This window comes from Nelumbo lutea, chromosome 1, assembly GCF_056320005.1.
Source record: "Nelumbo lutea isolate HS-2025 chromosome 1, American lotus-T2T, whole genome shotgun sequence".
In the NCBI taxonomy this organism is placed as follows: domain Eukaryota; kingdom Viridiplantae; phylum Streptophyta; class Magnoliopsida; order Proteales; family Nelumbonaceae; genus Nelumbo; species Nelumbo lutea.
Window position 1 is genome coordinate 84764384 of NC_142684.1, and position 17655 is coordinate 84782038.

The following is a 17655-nucleotide window of genomic DNA, read 5'->3' on the forward strand; positions in this document are numbered from 1 at the left end:
TGAGCGTCCCAATAAAATGTGAAACATGTTTATCTATCTGTGTTTTGTCTTTTGTCATATAGACTTGAGAACTTGAGTACTCTTTATTTTGATAAGTATGTGTTAGGATTATTATCGTTGGATTTGATTTACTTACATTTCAGCATTGTGCCTTCCATTCTATGATCATAATTTTTTTTTTCTTTTGTGTTTATTAAATTGCATGATAGTGTAAGATATGGCTACTGATAAGAAAATGGAAATGGAGACTAGGGTGGTATTCGATATCGAGTCAAATTCCAATAGTAGCTTATTCTACAATGGGGTGTTGGACAATGATGAACAAATGGAGTGCATTATGGAGGTTACCTCTATGGCGAGTGAGTTTTATTATGATACTTGGGTTCACAAAGAACCCAAACACACCATGGATTGCACTGGTGTGGTGTACACACAATCTCTCATCGAAGGGCACGATGGCTGATTGTATGAACTTTGTCGTATGGACAAGCACATGTTCATACGGCTGTGCAATTCTCTAAAAAAGTGTAGCCTCGTTGAAAACAATTGGGATGTTTCGGTGAATGAACAGTTAACCATTTTCCTTCACGTTGTTGGACATAATGAGAGGAACTGAATGATGCAAGAATGATTCCAACATTTTAGCAAGTTGATAAGTTGCTTTTTCAATAACATGCTGATGACGGTAGTGAAACTCCCATTGTTAATAATATGCCCCTAACTTTAACATTGTCCATCCACACATTTGCCAAAATCAAAAAATATTGGCAATATTTCAAGATAACATTTGCACACTATGAGCCCATATTAAAACTACATGATAGATGGCCACTGAAAGCTATTGTTTCTTTTTTTATAGAATTTCATAGGGTCTATTGATGGGACACACATCTACACAGGTCCCTACTGATAAGCAAGCATCGTACTGGCATAGAAAAGGGCCTTGCACATAAAATGAAACTACTGCTTGTGATTTCAACATGCAGTTTACATGTGTCCTTGTTGGATGGGAGGGGACTACACACGACTATTGCATATTTGCATAATTCATACGCAATTCGAAATATAATTTCCTACATCCATCATACAATATATATGCATACATTGCAATTTTTTGTATATTATTTGAATTCATGCAAAAAATGATATGCCTATTCCCATTCCCATTCTCAGGTAAATATTATGTTGTTGATTCTACATACCCTAACATGACTGACTACGTGGCACCATACCATAATACACGGTACCATGTGGGCTTTCATGTGTCATAATGTGGTGATGTAATACTTTTTCATTGAAATGTATAATATAATATGCGAAACATATTATTTATATGTATGAGCAAGATAAGGGATAAAATTATCATTTATACCAACATAAACACTTATGTGAAAAGTAGATCACCAAATATTTCCACCACAATAAATGCTTAAAAACACAATAAATGATTTGATAAATGGGCCACCAAACGATCTCTATTGTTAAAATAATCACTTACCATTAACACTTATAAATATTTATTTTAACATCCACTTAATTATTATTATTATTATTATTATTATTATTATTATTATTATTATTATTATTATTATTATTGTTGTTGTTGTTGTTGTTGTTGTTGTTATTATTGTTATTATTATTATTATTATTATTATTATTATTATTATTATTATTATTATTATTATTATTATTATAGTTTGCGTGGCACTCCACGTATAAGCTGGTCTCTCATATGTCATGATGTGGTATGATGTGGCGATGTAATACTTTTTCATAAATATAATATATAAATAGTATTGTTTATATGTATGAAACAAGTGAGATATAAAATTATCATTTATGCCAATCTAGATATCACCACCACAATAAATGATTTGATAAATGTGCCACCAAATAATCTCTATTGTTAAAAATAATCACTTACGGACTTATAAATACTTATTTTGACCATCACTCATTCTCACTCTCTCAATTTCCTCCATCTCGATTCTCATTCTCAGCTTCTTCGATGGGGTCAAATTCGCCTTATACTTCTTTTCACCTGATTATCATATTCTTTTTTTTTTCATTTAGAGATTAAAGGGTCTGACGACGCGTCCTTGTTCTATGCGTTTTGTTCGGGGCAGGTCCTACGGCAGTGGTTTTCTTGCATGGGTTTCCGGAGATATGGTACTCCTAGAGACATCAGATGGTCACCGTTGCCAATGCTGGATTGCGGGCAATTGCTCCCGATTTCAGGGGCTACGGTATGTCCCAGCAACCCCCTGAACCGGAGAAGACATCATTCAAAGATATCATCGATGATCTCCTCGTCATTCTTGACTCCTTATGCATTTCCAAGGTAGAAACTATTTTTTTTTCTTTCGCTTTTCTTATTACGACTCTTTTTATTTCGCTATAAAATTTGCGGAACTTTCCTTTTCAAGCAGTAAAGTTTTGACTTATAATTTTGCCTCTTTTACGGCTAGAACGTTGTTTTACAAATACCCCTAATGGATTTGGAGTCTTGAACTTATTACCAGACGATCTGTTCTCTGTACCTCCATGATGACATACTTGTCTTGCTCTGCAAGCATGCTTCGTTTTTCCCTGTGAATGAATTTGGCTGCATTTATGGAATCCGAGTCTCTCATTATGTACATTGTTTCGACTGCTGCTACAATAGTCCAAGCAGGAAGAGAAGAAGAAGAAGAAGAAGAAGAAGAAGAGAAGAAGAAGAAGGGTCTGTCGAAAATCTGATGGTTAATCCATCCAGTCGACCCCCTTAATCTATATTAGATTCTAATAATGTTTACAAAGACAGAAATGCCCTTACTTAAGTGTGGGGCAGAGTAACTCTAATAACACTGTCACATAAGCAAGTTACTTAATAAAAAAAGAAGACTAAACTACCCCTATTCGGCACATCTTAACACTCCCCCTCAAGCTGGTGAATATATGTCATATAATCCCAACTTGTTACATAGATAGTTCTATTTCCCTAAGCTTAGAGCTTTTGTAAACAAATATGCCCACTGGTCATTGGAGCCCACATGTTCTGTATTTATCTCTCTGGCAAGAACCTTCTCTCTCACAAAGTGGCAATCAACCTCTATGTACTTTGTTCTCTCATGAAAGATAGGATTGGATGAGATATGTGGTGCAGCTTGGTTGTCATAGTACAATTTCATAGGTTTATCCATGTGAAACCCAATTTCTTGTAGGAGATTCCTCAGCCACACTAATTCACAGGTAGTATGAGCCATGGCCCTATATTCAGCTTCAGCACTGCTTCTGGCTACAACTGTCTGCTTTTTACTCTTCCATGTCACAAGATTTCCTCCCAGAAATGTGCAATAGCCTGTAGTAGATCTTCTGTCACTCACTGAGCCTGCCTAGTCTGCATTTGTATACCCAACTACTTCAAGTTTTCCTCCTGGTTTATACAATAGCCCACGGCCTGGAGATCCTTTCAGATACCTCACAATTCTAAGGACTGCATCCCAGTGAGGTATACGAGGATTCTGCATGAATTGGCTCACCACACTGACTGCAAAGGAGATGTCGGGTCTTGTGATAGTCAAATAGTTCAGCTTTCCCACTAGTCGTCTATACCTTCTAGGATCTTCAAATACTTCTCCTGTATCACAGCTCAATTTAACATTTGGTTCCATAGGGGTCTCAGTCGGTTTTGCACCTAACAATCCTGTTTCTTCCAATAGATCAAGGACATATTTCCTTTGGCATAGATTCACACCTTGTTTTGACCTGGCAACCTCCATTCCCAAGAAATACTTTAATGTTCCAAGGTCCTTTGTTTGAAAATGATTTTACAGAAATATCTTTAGTTTGCCAATCCCCAATTTATCACTACCAGTGATGACAATATCATCCACATAGACCACTAATAAAATCTTCCCAGCTTCTGAGTCATAGCTGAACACTGAGTGATCAACCTGGCATTGCTTCATTCCAAAATATTTCACTTCGCTGAACTTCCCAAACCAAGCACGTGGAGATTGCTTCAACCCATAAATTGCTTTCTTCAGCCTGCACACTTTACCACCATCCCCTGAGCAACAAACCCAAGTGGTTGCTCCATATATACCTCCTCCACTAGATCACCATGGAGGAAGGCATTCTTTATGTCAAGTTGAAGGAGAGGCCAATCATACATAACTGCCAAGGAAATTAGGACACGAACGAAACCAATTTTAGCCACCGGAGAGAATGTCTCCATGTAGTCCACACCATACAACTGTGAGTAACCTTTAGCAACAAGTCTGGCCTTCAGACGCTTCACACTACCATCTGGCAAGTATTTCACAGTATACATCCATTTACAACCCACAGCATGCTTCCCAGGTGGGAGAGAAGTAAGTTCCCACGTTTTAGTATGTTGAAGATGATAAAATTCCTCCTCCATTGCCTGCCGCCATCCAAGTGAACTAAGAGCTTCTTGAACATTGTTAGGTAGGGAAATAGAAGACAAAAGTGAAACAAACTGGCAATGTGAGGCAGAAATATGAGATAATGAAACAAAATTGGAGATGGAATGGAGTGTAGAACTACGTTTACCTTTCCGTAAGGCATTGGGTAGGTCAAGATCTGAAGGTTTAGCAATAGGAGCCATGAGAGGATCCGCAGATGAGGTAGAAGTAGGAGGAGGGGCCGGTGTCGTTCAACGTGTATACACTTGTCGGATCGATGGTCGTTCAGTGGTGACCTACACTAGATGAGGAGATGAGTCTACTCCAACAACAACCTCTGGAACTGAATCACTGATAGGAAGAGGAAGAGGAGGCAAGGGTGAGGACAAGGGTGCTTCATGACTGAAGAAGAAGGGGACAGACTCAAAAAATGTGACATCAGGGCAGACATAGCACTTTCGAGCAATGGGATTATAACACTTGTACCCTTTTTTAGTCTGAGAGTAGCCAAGGAAGACACATTTAATTGAGCGTGCATCTAGCTTGTCTATTCTAGGACTCAGATTATGAACAAAGCACACACAACCAAAGACACGAGGAGTTAATGGAAATTGAGATAAAGTGGTAAACAAGATGGAGAAGGGGGACTGACCATGAAGAATAAAAGAGGGCATCCGATTAATGAGAAAACATGCAGTGAGTATAGCATCACTCCAAAACCGTTTAGGAACATGCATGTGGTGAAGCATAGACCGAGCAATTTCAAGAAGATGACGATTCTTCCGTTCAGCCACCCCATTTTGTTGAGGGGTGAAAGCACACGAGATCTGATGAATAATGCCATGTTGTTCTAAATACTGTTGAAATGCAGTAAGAAAGTATTCACAACCATTATCTGAATGGAGAACTTTGATTGGAACACCAAATTGTGTGCGTATTTCAGCATAGAATTTTTTAAAAATGAAAAATCATTCACTTCTTTCTTTCATTAAGTAAATCCATGTCATTTTGAACAATCATCAATAAAGGAGACAAAATACTTGTACCCATTATAAGACTCTATTTTGATTGGACCCCAAACATTTGAATGAACCAAAGAAAAATGACTCAACATACAACTCTCAACTCTTGGACTGAAGGACACACGACGGTGTTTACCAAACTGACATGACTCACATTGTAAAACTGACAATTGACTAAATGATGAAACCAACATCTTGAGAACCTTGAGAGATGGATGTCCCAGTCGGCAATGCCATTGTAGAGGATTAAGGGAAGTCTGAAGTGCAATTGAAGATCCACCGCCGTCAAGGTAATACAATCCACCAGCTTCATGCCCCCCACCAATCTTCTTCCCCGTCTTGAGATCCTGAAAAACACAAGTGGAAGGAAAGAATGTAACAGAACAGTTAAGAGCTTTGATTATTTTACTAATAGACATAAGATTGAATGGAAACTTAGGTACGTATAAAACAGATGATAAGGGGACAGAAACCAAGTCAACATTACCAACACGACAGATGGGAGATGAGAACCCATTGGCAAGTGTAATAGTTTGTGATGTGGAGGTTTCAAAAAGAGAAGAGAACACACCTGGAGTCCCGGTCATATGATCTGAGGCTCCAGAGTCAATAATCCAGGAAGGAGTTTTAAATGACATGCAAGCGATACCTGATTGGGCATATGTGGCAGTAGTATACTGTGAAGTAGTTTGAAGGAACCGTTCGTACTCATCACGCGGAACACTCACCATCTCCCTCCCAGAAGTAGATGTAGATGTGAGAGGTTTTAGGTCTGCCAGTTTACTATCACTAATAGCAACCCCGTCTGCTACAGCATGATTAGCCCATTTAGAGGGAGGGCCATGTAGGTCATAACAGAAATTCACTGTGTGTCCATCCCTACCATAATGAGTACACTTCCTTGTAGAGTTATTTTTTCCTCTGCCACGACCTCCCCCTGAGTCACAGCCACCCCGACCAATCATGGAATTGCCACGGCCCCCTCTGGAATGACCTCCCCCTCTTGTACTATATCCACCACCTCTAGCTGTCACAAGTGCTGATCTATCATATTGTGTGGGGTTCTCTGTTTTGCCCAAAGAGATTCTACAAAGTCTTGAGAATACTTCCTCAAGTGTAGGAAGAGTAGAGCCCCCCAATATTTGAGCTCTAACTAGTTCATATTCCGACTTCAGCCCCACTAAAAATCTTGTAACATCTAGCTGCTCCCTTTGCTGTTGCTGAACTTGAATATCTGGAGTAAGGGGATGATAGACATTGAGTTCATTCCTTATATTCTTCATGCAAGCATAGTACTCTTCTAGTGTTTTGGTTCCTTGTTGTAAATCAAAGTACTCCTGATACAGCTGATATACTCTTGTTGTGTTATCTTGTCCAGAATATAGCTTCTTAGCATGCTCCCATATATCCTTAGCTGTATCAAGGAACATGAAGTTGGCACTAATTTTGGGTTCCATACTATTCCACAGCCAAGTCATGATTTGAGCATCTTCTTGTTCCCAATCATCAAACCCTAGAGAGTCAACCGGTGGCTTCTCATCTCTAACATGCTTTACTTTCTTCTTTGCCTTGAGAAAAACTTCCACTGATTTAGCCCATGGAATATAGTTCTCCCCATTTAGCTTAATTGAGGTCATTTGTACCCCTAGGTAGTCGGAGGAAATTACTACACTAGGTTTTTGATCATTGTAGCCATCTCCTATTGCTGCCATTGTACTCTTTAACAGTTGTCTCTAACTTTACTTCTCAGCTACAAGCTGATTGATGTTGTTCATAGTTTGATATTTCAGCACCTATTGCAGCCTCTAAACACCATTGCTGACTTCACACACTTGTTCTTATTCACACTACTGCTGACTTCACACACTTACGTCCCACATAAGCATCAGTTTACCATTCACTAATCACAAGTAGAGGCCCTCTTACAACCACTCAAGCACCACAACACAACCAAATCTGTTGCACCCAGTTCATACTTGTTTAACACACTTAAGAGGGCATTACACAACCACAAGGAGTTCGGCAAGGTCATTGCATTCTACCTTACACCACTCGGCCACTTACAGCAGCCCTAACACCATTCAACAACTTACAGCAGCCCTACACCATTCGGCTACTGCACACACAACCTTCCTAGGGCAACAATGAACCTAGTTCTCTAGGTTCTACTCAGTACTAACAACTTCATGTAGGGTTTCTACTCAGAAATATAAGTAACACTAGAAGAAGAGAGAACCGACCTTCCTTTGAGAATATCAATCAACCATTCACTGCTGAAGTCACTTTCCTTGTTGAAGAAGGTTATGCGCAGCAGAGAGACAAGCTGTAATGTTTCTAACCTAGGGCAAACCAGTTCTCTCCATCGACTGACCAAAAACGAAGGTGAAGAGTCACGAACAATGTTGAGGTGCCTTACCAACTGACTTAGGTCAGGAGCATGGCTCTGAGACCAAGTTTCGACTGTTGCTACAGTAGTCCGAACAGGAAGAGGAGAAGAAGAAGAAGAAGAAGAAGAGAAGAAGAAGAAGGGTCTGTCGAAAATCTAATGGTTAACCCATCCAGTCGACCCCCTTAATCTATATTAGATTCTAAATATGTTTACAAAGACAGAAATGCCCTTACTTAAGTGTGGGGCAGAGTAACTCTAATAACACTACCACATAAGCAAGTTACTTAATAAACAGAAGAAGACTAAACTACCCCTATTCGGCACATCTTAACATACATCATTCAATTTCATATTGTTTAGTAGATAATTGCCTCTGTGATTCGGTAGAAGCTTAAGCAGGAATGCTGGACTCTCTTGCGCATTTCTACCCTTAGGGAACCCCAATTCAACAATCTTAGTCCCCTCCAGCACACGGGGGTCTGTAATTTATCTATCAGTGTTGAGTTTTTAGTATTTATGGGGAACCTAATGATCAAAAATTTACTAACAATAAGAACATTTTCAATTGATGGGTGCCGTTCATTGAGTATTTGCAAAAGAAAAGAAGGAAGAACGGTGCAACTGTCTTGTGCCATGGATATTAAGCCAACCATCATTCGACATGACAACATCCAAGATTTAAGTAACCAATCTAGTTTCAGACACCATGTCTTACCGTGTTCTCTTTTGAAACAAATATAACTTGGAGTTCTTTGCCCAACAATGTACGACTATGCATAAAAAAAATGAATTGTTGACTTTTGTGCTCTTTTTCTTCCAATTTCCAAAGAAAGTAATATACTACCAATCCTCTAAAAAAAGTCATTCTGCAACTGCAATGTCTATGGTTCTGATCTTGAGCAGCTTCTCTTCAATTGCATGATCTTTGTCATGGCCACATCAGTTGAATAATGATTCCAAAAGATATTGTATTTTGGGTCCCATTGGAGATAGAGGAATAGCTATCATCATCATTCCAACTGCTATCAATATTAACTTCACCTAGTTCATCATGTATCAGGCAATTTAAGGGAAGGATTGTGAACTGCTATAAGATGTCAGGGAGGGGAAACTTGCATTTAGATGAGATTATGCTAGTACTATATCTCATTCAATTTATGATGGCAGGTTTTTATTGTTGTGAAAGATTTTGGACCCTTCTCTGCTTACCAGTTTGCCCTTATCCATCCAAAGAGGGTATCAGGAGTCATTACGTTGGGTGTCCCTTTTATTCCCCCTAATCAGATGGCACGACATCTCAAACTCCCCGAAGGCTTCTATATTTTGAGATGGCGAGTAATAAAACTTCTTTTTCTTTTCTTTTTTTTTTTTAATTCCTTTCTGGTTTAAAAAATAAACAACAAGGCCGTTCACAAGAAAATCTAGACATGTTTAGAGGGATTAGTAATTAGAACAAACCCCACTCCCCAACCCCCATTCCAGAAGAGACAGGAATTCTCAATTTTCTACAACGTCTTATTGATAAAATATTTTCAAATTTATGTACACACTACATCCATACATAAGGAATATCTTCCCATGAATTTAACAAGAGATATTCTCAATGTAGAGATGGATGCTGTGCTCTCAGGGTGTGTACTTGATTTTGCTTTTAAGAGATCTGGCTGGGCTCAACTATGCATTCTCTAGAATTCTGAAAAGAATGACTGTGATTGGTGATTAAAATTAGCAATTTGTTAGCTTTTTTGGTTCAGGCAAAAATTCACATGAGAACCAGGTCAAAGTATGTGATCAACAATAGCTCTGTCTTGTGCATTCCTTAAGCTAGTTTTTAGATGCTTGTAGGTTAATCTGTTTCCTTACTCAGAAATCTGGACGAGCTGAAGCAGATTTTGGTCGATTTGATGTTAAAACTCTAGTACGGAACATCTACAAGGAGAATCAGGAAATCATGGACTTGGTGGAACCATCTACTCCTCTGCCATTCTGGTTTACTGATGAAGATCTTACGATATATGCAACTCTATATGAAAAATCTGGATTTTGTACTGCATTACAAGTTCCATATAGGTAAGTAGGTGACTTTTGAACTTAAAAATTAACAAGGGATAAATATGTTTCTTTAGCTCCCTTGCATCTTGAGTAATGGATTTTTATAAACTTTGAGATTAGATTCCCTACAAGAGTAAAATATTTGAATTTCATGGTACTAAATAAACATATTTTCATCCTTTGGGTCAATAAGCCTAGATATATGATGCTTAGCCTAGTTGGGATAAGGCATGGATAATGATGACAATGGTGATTAGGGGTGTGTATGGTTTGGTTAATCGAACCGTGAGCCTAATTCCCCGGCAACGGCGCCAAAAACTTGATGCGTGGCTCATTGTGACACTAGCAAGTGCACTAGCCGTTCAAGTAATAAAGTAGTGAGTGAAGTATCGTTCCCACGAGGATTTAGGAAACAATTACCAATACTAAATTGAGCACTTCTTATGTGATCAACAAATAAATCAAAACTTTAATGAAAGCTAAAAAAATCCTAAATTAAAATCTATCTAAATCATTGGCCCAATTGCTTTCAAATCAGGTTAGAAGAGTAAGCAGTAAATGTCAATCTCAGAATTCAGCAATCTATCAATTTGGATCATTCGAATAAATCATGATTGAGCCTTGGTTTGGTGAAACCCCAAGGTCATGAACAGCCTCTCTCAAGCGCATGTCCATCCTATGCATGAGTGACGGTTCTTCTATCTCTAGCAAAAATCTAATCCCCATGCATGCATTTCTTCAAACACTTCTAAGGCATCAATTCAAATCTAAATTGATCACCAACTGAATTGTGCAAGTTATCTCTAACCTTGCACTCAATTCAGTTCTTGAATAGTAGATCTGAATTCCTAGAGTCTCTCTCAAGCACTCTAGGAATTCCAAGCTGTAGATTAATTCGGCCAATCTGAAAATTGCAGATCTGAATTTTCTTTCAAGCAATTCAGATCTTGCAATCTCAGATCTGAAAATTCAGATCTGAGTTTTGAAGGTTAGTTGGCCGAATTAATCTACAATAACACCCTTATTCAAGAAACTTCAAGTACAATTCATGACCATTTGAATGAATCAAAAAGAATTAGATTGCTGAACTGAAATTTTATAAGCTGAAATACATCAAGGAAGAATGGAAAAAAAAAAAAGAGAAAGAAGAAAGAAAATATAACAAAGAAACTGAATTCGAATCAAAAGAGAATGAAACTACAATTGATTTATTACAAAAGATCTTTGAATCACAAACCCTCAATTCGAACTCACCTTCTCTTCTAGCTTGCTTGTCTTGAACTTCCTTCAGCCCTTCTTCTTCTTCTTCCTTGCGCCTAGCCTTCTTCTCTTCTCTTCTCTCAAGGTGGCCAAACCTTTAAGAGTGGGAGAGCCTTCCTCTCAAGCAATTGAACACCTCTCCCCCCTCCTAGAGGCCTCCTTATATAGTTTTTCAAGGGGGCTCTTGCCCCTTCTTGAAGCCTCTAGAATGGGGTGTATTACACCCCTTTCTTGAACTTTCTAGAGCTCTCTTGAAAGCCTCCTAAGGGCTGCTATTTGGGCTGCACTTAGGCTCTCTCTTAGCACATGATAGCTATACATTGAGCTGCTCTTTTGGGCTGAGAATGGGCCTTTCTTGCTGGGCCAAATTCTACTCATAGCTAGGCTTTCTTTTCTTGGGTTTTCTCAAGAAATTCACTTGCTCTTCTTGGGCCAAAGTGCTCTCTCTTGCTTCCACGACCGGGCTGGACTGAAATTGGTCTTTTTGAACCTTTTTCTTGCCTTTTTCTTTCATTTTCATGGATTAATTATCCCTGAACTTATTCTTAGCATTAAGCTAAATTAAGGCAAAAATTAATAAAACCGGCATAAAAATCCATGCTAAAGTCCTCAAAAATTATAGATAAATTGTAAGTTCATCAAGCCTAGATATATGATGCTTAGCCTAGTTGGGATAAGGCATGGATAATGATGACGATGGTGATTAGGGGTATGTATGGTTTGGTTAATCGAACCGTGGGCCTAATTCTGAAACCGAACTGGTATTGTTGGTTTCTGAAAAACCGGTAACTAAAACCGAACCAAAGCCGATCAGTTAACTAGTTGACCTGTCTGGTTAACTATCGCTTCGTTTTGTCAGTTTTTCAGTTTTTTATATTTATAATATATATAAATATAAAATAAAAACTAGAAATATATATATAATATTATATTTTGAACAATAAATAATATATTAGATATTATAAATATTTATATTTATATATATTGCATATTTATTATTTTATAATATATAAAAAAATAAAAATATATAATATATAGAAATATATGTATATCAGTCGCTTTGGTTCTGTTTTCGGTTTTTCTTGCTCACCCCTAATGATGATGATGATATGATACTTAGAATGTAAGATTTTATGTAGGTCATTGCATGGAGAATTGAGCATAACAGATCCAAAAGTTGAAGTTCCAGCACTGCTTATCACGTAAAGAGAATACCCCCATGACCTTGGCATTAAAAACAAAATGTTGAAAATCCAACCGCTGAAAACCAGTACTAAAACCAAAATACCACTGCAACCCCCTCTATTCGGCATACGTGATATGTCAGCCATCTCTCAATTCTTTAACCATAATGTCCATATAAAACTCAGTGATCTGAACACCAGTTATGCAAAAACTCTCGATTCAGATGCCCAAAACTTATTCTTTTGTTTCTGCTTTTAATTTTTTTTTTTTTGTAAAAAAACTTGTAAATTAAAAGTGCATGTATGAACCCTATAAATTTCTGTTTAAGCTTTCCTATTGAGAAAAGAAAATCCAACATTTATTCAATGTTTAGATGAAGTAACCCAATAATCGGGGTTATAACTTCTCGACCATCTAAAAGAATTTTTCTTTTTTCAGAAAAAAAGAGAGAGGAATTAGATATCATAGCTCAAATCATGTAATACATTTTTGCTGCCACCATTGGCCATCTACCAATATAGGGGAATCTTCAGGTAGCTCCCCCTTAGAAATCGAAATATCGACTGAGGAAGTATGAAAATCGAAACCCATACCACCCCCACCCAACAAATCCGAAATGTGTTTCGACTCCTCCCCCCACCATGTCATCATAGGTTTAGCATTATACCCATTATACCCCTCCACCCCAACGTCTTTTTCATTGTCTTCTTCCTCATTTCGAACCTATGACATCCTCACCCGTTCTCAGATCCGTTAATTATAGATCACCAGAGCTCTATAGAAATCTACAACATCTTCTCATCGTCTTCTTCCTCATTTCGAACCTACAACATTCACCCTCTTCTCCGTTTCTCAGAGCCACTAATCACTGGATCACCAAGCTACAATGTTTTCCCCATTTCAAAATTTCTCAGAGCCTTTTATCTCTAGAGCTTCATCTCTTACTCATCACCAAAGCTTCATCTCGTCGTTTCATCACCAGTGCTTCATCTCTACTTGTGTTCGCATTTTCATTACCGGAGCTTCATCTCTACCTATGTTTGTTGTTTTATCATCGGTCTTCCTTATTTAAGACATTGAAACATTCTCAGATCCCCCTGTGTTCATCGGTCACTGGTCATGGACGACACTCAACGTTCACCATTCGGAGGAAGCTAGAGCATCGATTTATTGTTCACCGTCCGTCGGAGGCACCGACCATTGAAAGGACGCTCAAAGCTGGTTTTAGCGATCGTTGGAAGGTTTCTCAGGCACCTGCATTCAACTGCTATGGAGGTGGTTCCCCTGTGTTTCTGGCACGACCCTTGTGTTTCCCCTTTGTTGACGCTGCTCGACCACAAGCAATTTACTCTGTTACATTTTTTTTCCTTAATCGATTGCCATAGGGACCTCTGTAAATGAATATTTGAATGTTGCTTAGCTCAATTCTAATGAAAATGAAGTGTTTAGTGTTGATTAAGATATGAATGTTGTTATTGTGGGTTATTGAACATTTATAGGTGTGAATAGGCAACGGAGTGTTGGGAATCAATCTCTGAGTAGTTTGCAGTATGATACTAAGTATTGCTATTGCAAATGAAAATGCATCCTTCTAATTTCAACAACTTGGAATAACCCACAGAAGTTGTTTTATAACTGTCGATTAAAACTCAAGGTAATATTTTTAGTGGGATGATACTATTTGTTAGCATCGATATAAGGCATGTATATTGCTAATGACATGTGTTGCACTTTCAAGAGTAGGTGCTAGATAGCCCAACGATTGAAAGTGATTCTATTGGCGGTTGCAAATTTTTTTAGTGAGCGATTCTTCAAGGTTGGTCGGATGAGGTTATATCGGGAAATAGTCATGGTGATGTTCTAGAACACCTTGAAAATGTGGAGAGAGCAGTCATTGTTTGCATAAGGCAAATTTAGTCTATGAAATCAGTCCATGAGTTAGCTACTAAAGGGATGGGCAACTTGTTTTTCTTCTTTTTGTTATTATTCTACTTACATTGGTCTTTTGGAAATAGTTTATCATTATTGGTGAATACGTAGGTTCAATGTTTTTAATATTGTGTTAAAAGACTCCCCCCTTTCGTTTTCATGTTGGTGAACTAATTTGTTGTGTTATTGTAGTTATTTCGACTTTTTAAATATAAGTATATAAACATAAATTTCTTAGAATATTTTTTTTCTTGACTAAGAAATATTTGTAAATTCATCAAAGATACCTTCTGGTAGGAGGCAGAGAATCCCAGACTCAAGGGGAAGGCCGACGGAGTGGCCTTTGGGTGATTATGCCATTTCTGATAAGCAGTCTCAGAGCGGGGACGCGGGGTAGACGAGCGGTGGAACCACCTCCACAGGGTGGGGAGAGGTCTCCTAAACATCCACAAAGGAGGCGGAGATGCCTCGGGGCAATAGGGAAAGCCAACGGTGGGAAACGGTGCTTTTGCACAACCACAGTTTTTCACCGTTGGGCCGATGGGTGATCGAAAGGTGTCTGGATGCTCAGTGGGTGAGTGACAGTAGGAAGGAGTGGGTTTGGTGGCCATCGAACCCCTTCGCACTCGTCGGAGTGGCCTCCGGGTGATTTTTCCATTTTCGAGAAGCGGTTCCGAAGGGGGGTAGCGGGGGTAGACGGGATGTGAGACCACCTCCACAGGGTAGGAGAGGTCTCCTTGATGTCCCCATAGGAGGCGGAGATGCCCCAGGCCAATGAGGAAGGCCAACGATGGGAAACAATGCTTTTGCAAAACCACTGTTTCCCACCGTGGGACCAATGGGTTATTAAAAGGTGCTCGGATGCTCGGTGGGTGAGTGACAGTAAGAGGGAGTGGGTTTGGTGGTCTTCGAACCCCTCTACACTCGCCAGAGTGGCCTACAGATGATTCTGCCATTTTTGAGAAGTGGTCCCAGAGGGGGGGGGGGAGATGCCCTGAGCCAACAGGAAGGCCACCACCATTTTCCACCGTCGGGTTGATGGGCAATCAAAAGGTGTCAGGATGCTCGGTGGGTGAGTGGCAATAGGATGGAATGGGTTTGGTGGCCATTGAACCCCTCCGCACCCATCGGAGCGGCCTCCGGGTGATTTTGCCATTTTGGAGAAGTAGTCCTAGAGAGGGGCGCGGGGGTAGACAGGCGGTGGAACTACCTTCATAGGGTGGGGAGAGGTCTCCTTGATGTCCCTAGAGGAGGTGGAGATGCCCTGGGCCAACGGGAAAGGAAACGAGGAAGGCCAACAATGGGAAACGATGCTTTTGCAAAACCACCGTTTCCCACCATCGACCTGGAACATCAGGTCGATGGGCAATTAGAAGGTGTCCGGATGCTCGGTGGGTGAGTGGTAGTAGGAGAGAGTGGTTTGGTGGCTTTCGATCCCCTCCGCACCCGCTCGCAACAGTTCTAAGTCTCATAGCCATGGTTTCAATGGAAATTGTAGTACTTGTCTTGATTCCTTTTGTTGTTCTAGGACTTCATCTTTTCGGGTCACCTAATGAAGCTACGGCCTCGGATCTGCATCAGTATTTTGGCTCACAATGCATTCAAGGGAGTAAAGTTTCTGTACCGCGACAGCAAGGTCCTCAGCCTGCTCATGATGGTTGTCACGGGTATTGACTGGTCTAGAGTTCAAACCTGAAGGGCCTCAACATTGAACCTTTCCAAGTATTCCCTCAAGGTCTCTTCTTTCCTCTGTCACACTTGCATTAGGCTGGTTGGCATCTTCTAATGCCTTTGGCTGGTAGTGAACTACGCTAGGAATTGTGTCTCCAACTACTCCTAGAAGGATATGGACTACGGCAAAAGGAAGGCATACCAGGTTCTAGCAACTCCATGAGGATGGCGACGAAGGCCTTGAACATGAGACCCTTGGAAGAGTCTTGTAGCATCATTATCGCCTTGAACCCCTCAATGTGATCATTGGGGTCCAAGGCTCCATCATACTTCTCGAACTGTGGGGGTCACCAGCCAGCTGGGGGAAGCTCGTCAACGATCTCCTGGATGAAGATGGGTTCCTTTGTGGGTTAGTTGTGGTGCTACTCTGATGGTCGAGCTGTTGGTGGAGCTACGCTTCTATCCGCTTGGTCGTGTTCCAGTTCGGCCAACCGCTCTCTTAGTTCTCTAATTTCAGCGTCTCTATCGGCTGGGACCATGTTTATGGATTTTTCCCCTTTCGGGATCGTAGGTTGATCTCAAACCAAGCTGGATCCGGCTATTGAGATCGGCGGCTATTGTAGATGTGGTCTGAGCCGTTCTTTTCCTAGTGCCCGAGTAGAGTGATGGGATCTACTATAGGCATCGTGCGTGCAAGGCCAGGCTAGGGAGTCAGACCTTCTAGATGAGTGTGACCATTTGCGGTTGAATTAAGCTCTATACTTGTCTACGTGGCGCCTTTCGTGGTCCTCGGTGCAAGTAGCTTGGGGGCATGTGCCTAGGGGTGAGCACTATTCAGCTAAAACAAAAAATTTCAGTTTTGATTTTTAGAATTAGAAATTCGGTTACCGAATTAACTAAACTTTCTATTATTATATGTAATATATAATATATAATTTGTAAGATATAGTATATGATATGTAACATATAATATATAATATATTATATATTTGTATATTAATATATAATATAATAAAATTGATTTCATAATATATATATATATATATATATATATTGTATATTATATGTTATAATATATATAATAAAGTATAAATTATTAAAATTTGGTTTTATCCAAAAATGGAACTGAAATTTTTTGTTTTGGTTATTTCGGTCTTTCAATAATTTGGTTTTGGTTTGGTTTTAATTTTTAGTTCGGTTTTTAAATTTTTTATTTATTTGGTTCGGTTTTTAACCGAATGCTCACCCCTACATGTACTGATTGCCCCAACGTCTCCATCATGGTTAGGATACAGTCGACCTTATGCTACATGGCTTGGAACAATGCAAGATTGATTGTTGCCTAATGTTGGGGCTCTCAAGGCAAGGAGTTGTGGAGTGAGTGGGATCCCCAAGATGGGGAATGGGCTCCAAAGTGGTTGGATGTGTTCTTAGGCATGGTTGCTTTTAGTGTACAAAATGTCAGAGACCCGAGGAATTGTTCCCCGGGTAAGTACATTGATGCTCAAGTCATTATGATCAAGAAGGATGTGGCCAGGCCGAGTAGGTTGAAATAGCGTTGGTCCGGGAGAAATAGTGCAAAGAGGTATTCAAAGAGTAAAGTTCCAAAAGTCTCTTACCTCAAGCGGGGAATAGCGTTTGTGTCTTAAATGGGTAGAGCTTCCAGGGTTGTGGAGATGAGGGCATCCACCGATGTCTTCAGAAGGTTTCCTCTTCCTCGAGGAATTTGCTTCTTTAT

The 17655-nt window shown here is 39.6% G+C and overlaps 1 pseudogene; it reads left to right on the forward strand.

Moving 5' to 3' along the window:
• The first annotated feature begins 217 nt into the window (after window positions 1-217).
• On the forward strand, window positions 218-12338 carry LOC148875819 (epoxide hydrolase 2-like; annotated as a pseudogene).
• Window positions 12339-17655: the final 5317 nt, after the last annotated feature.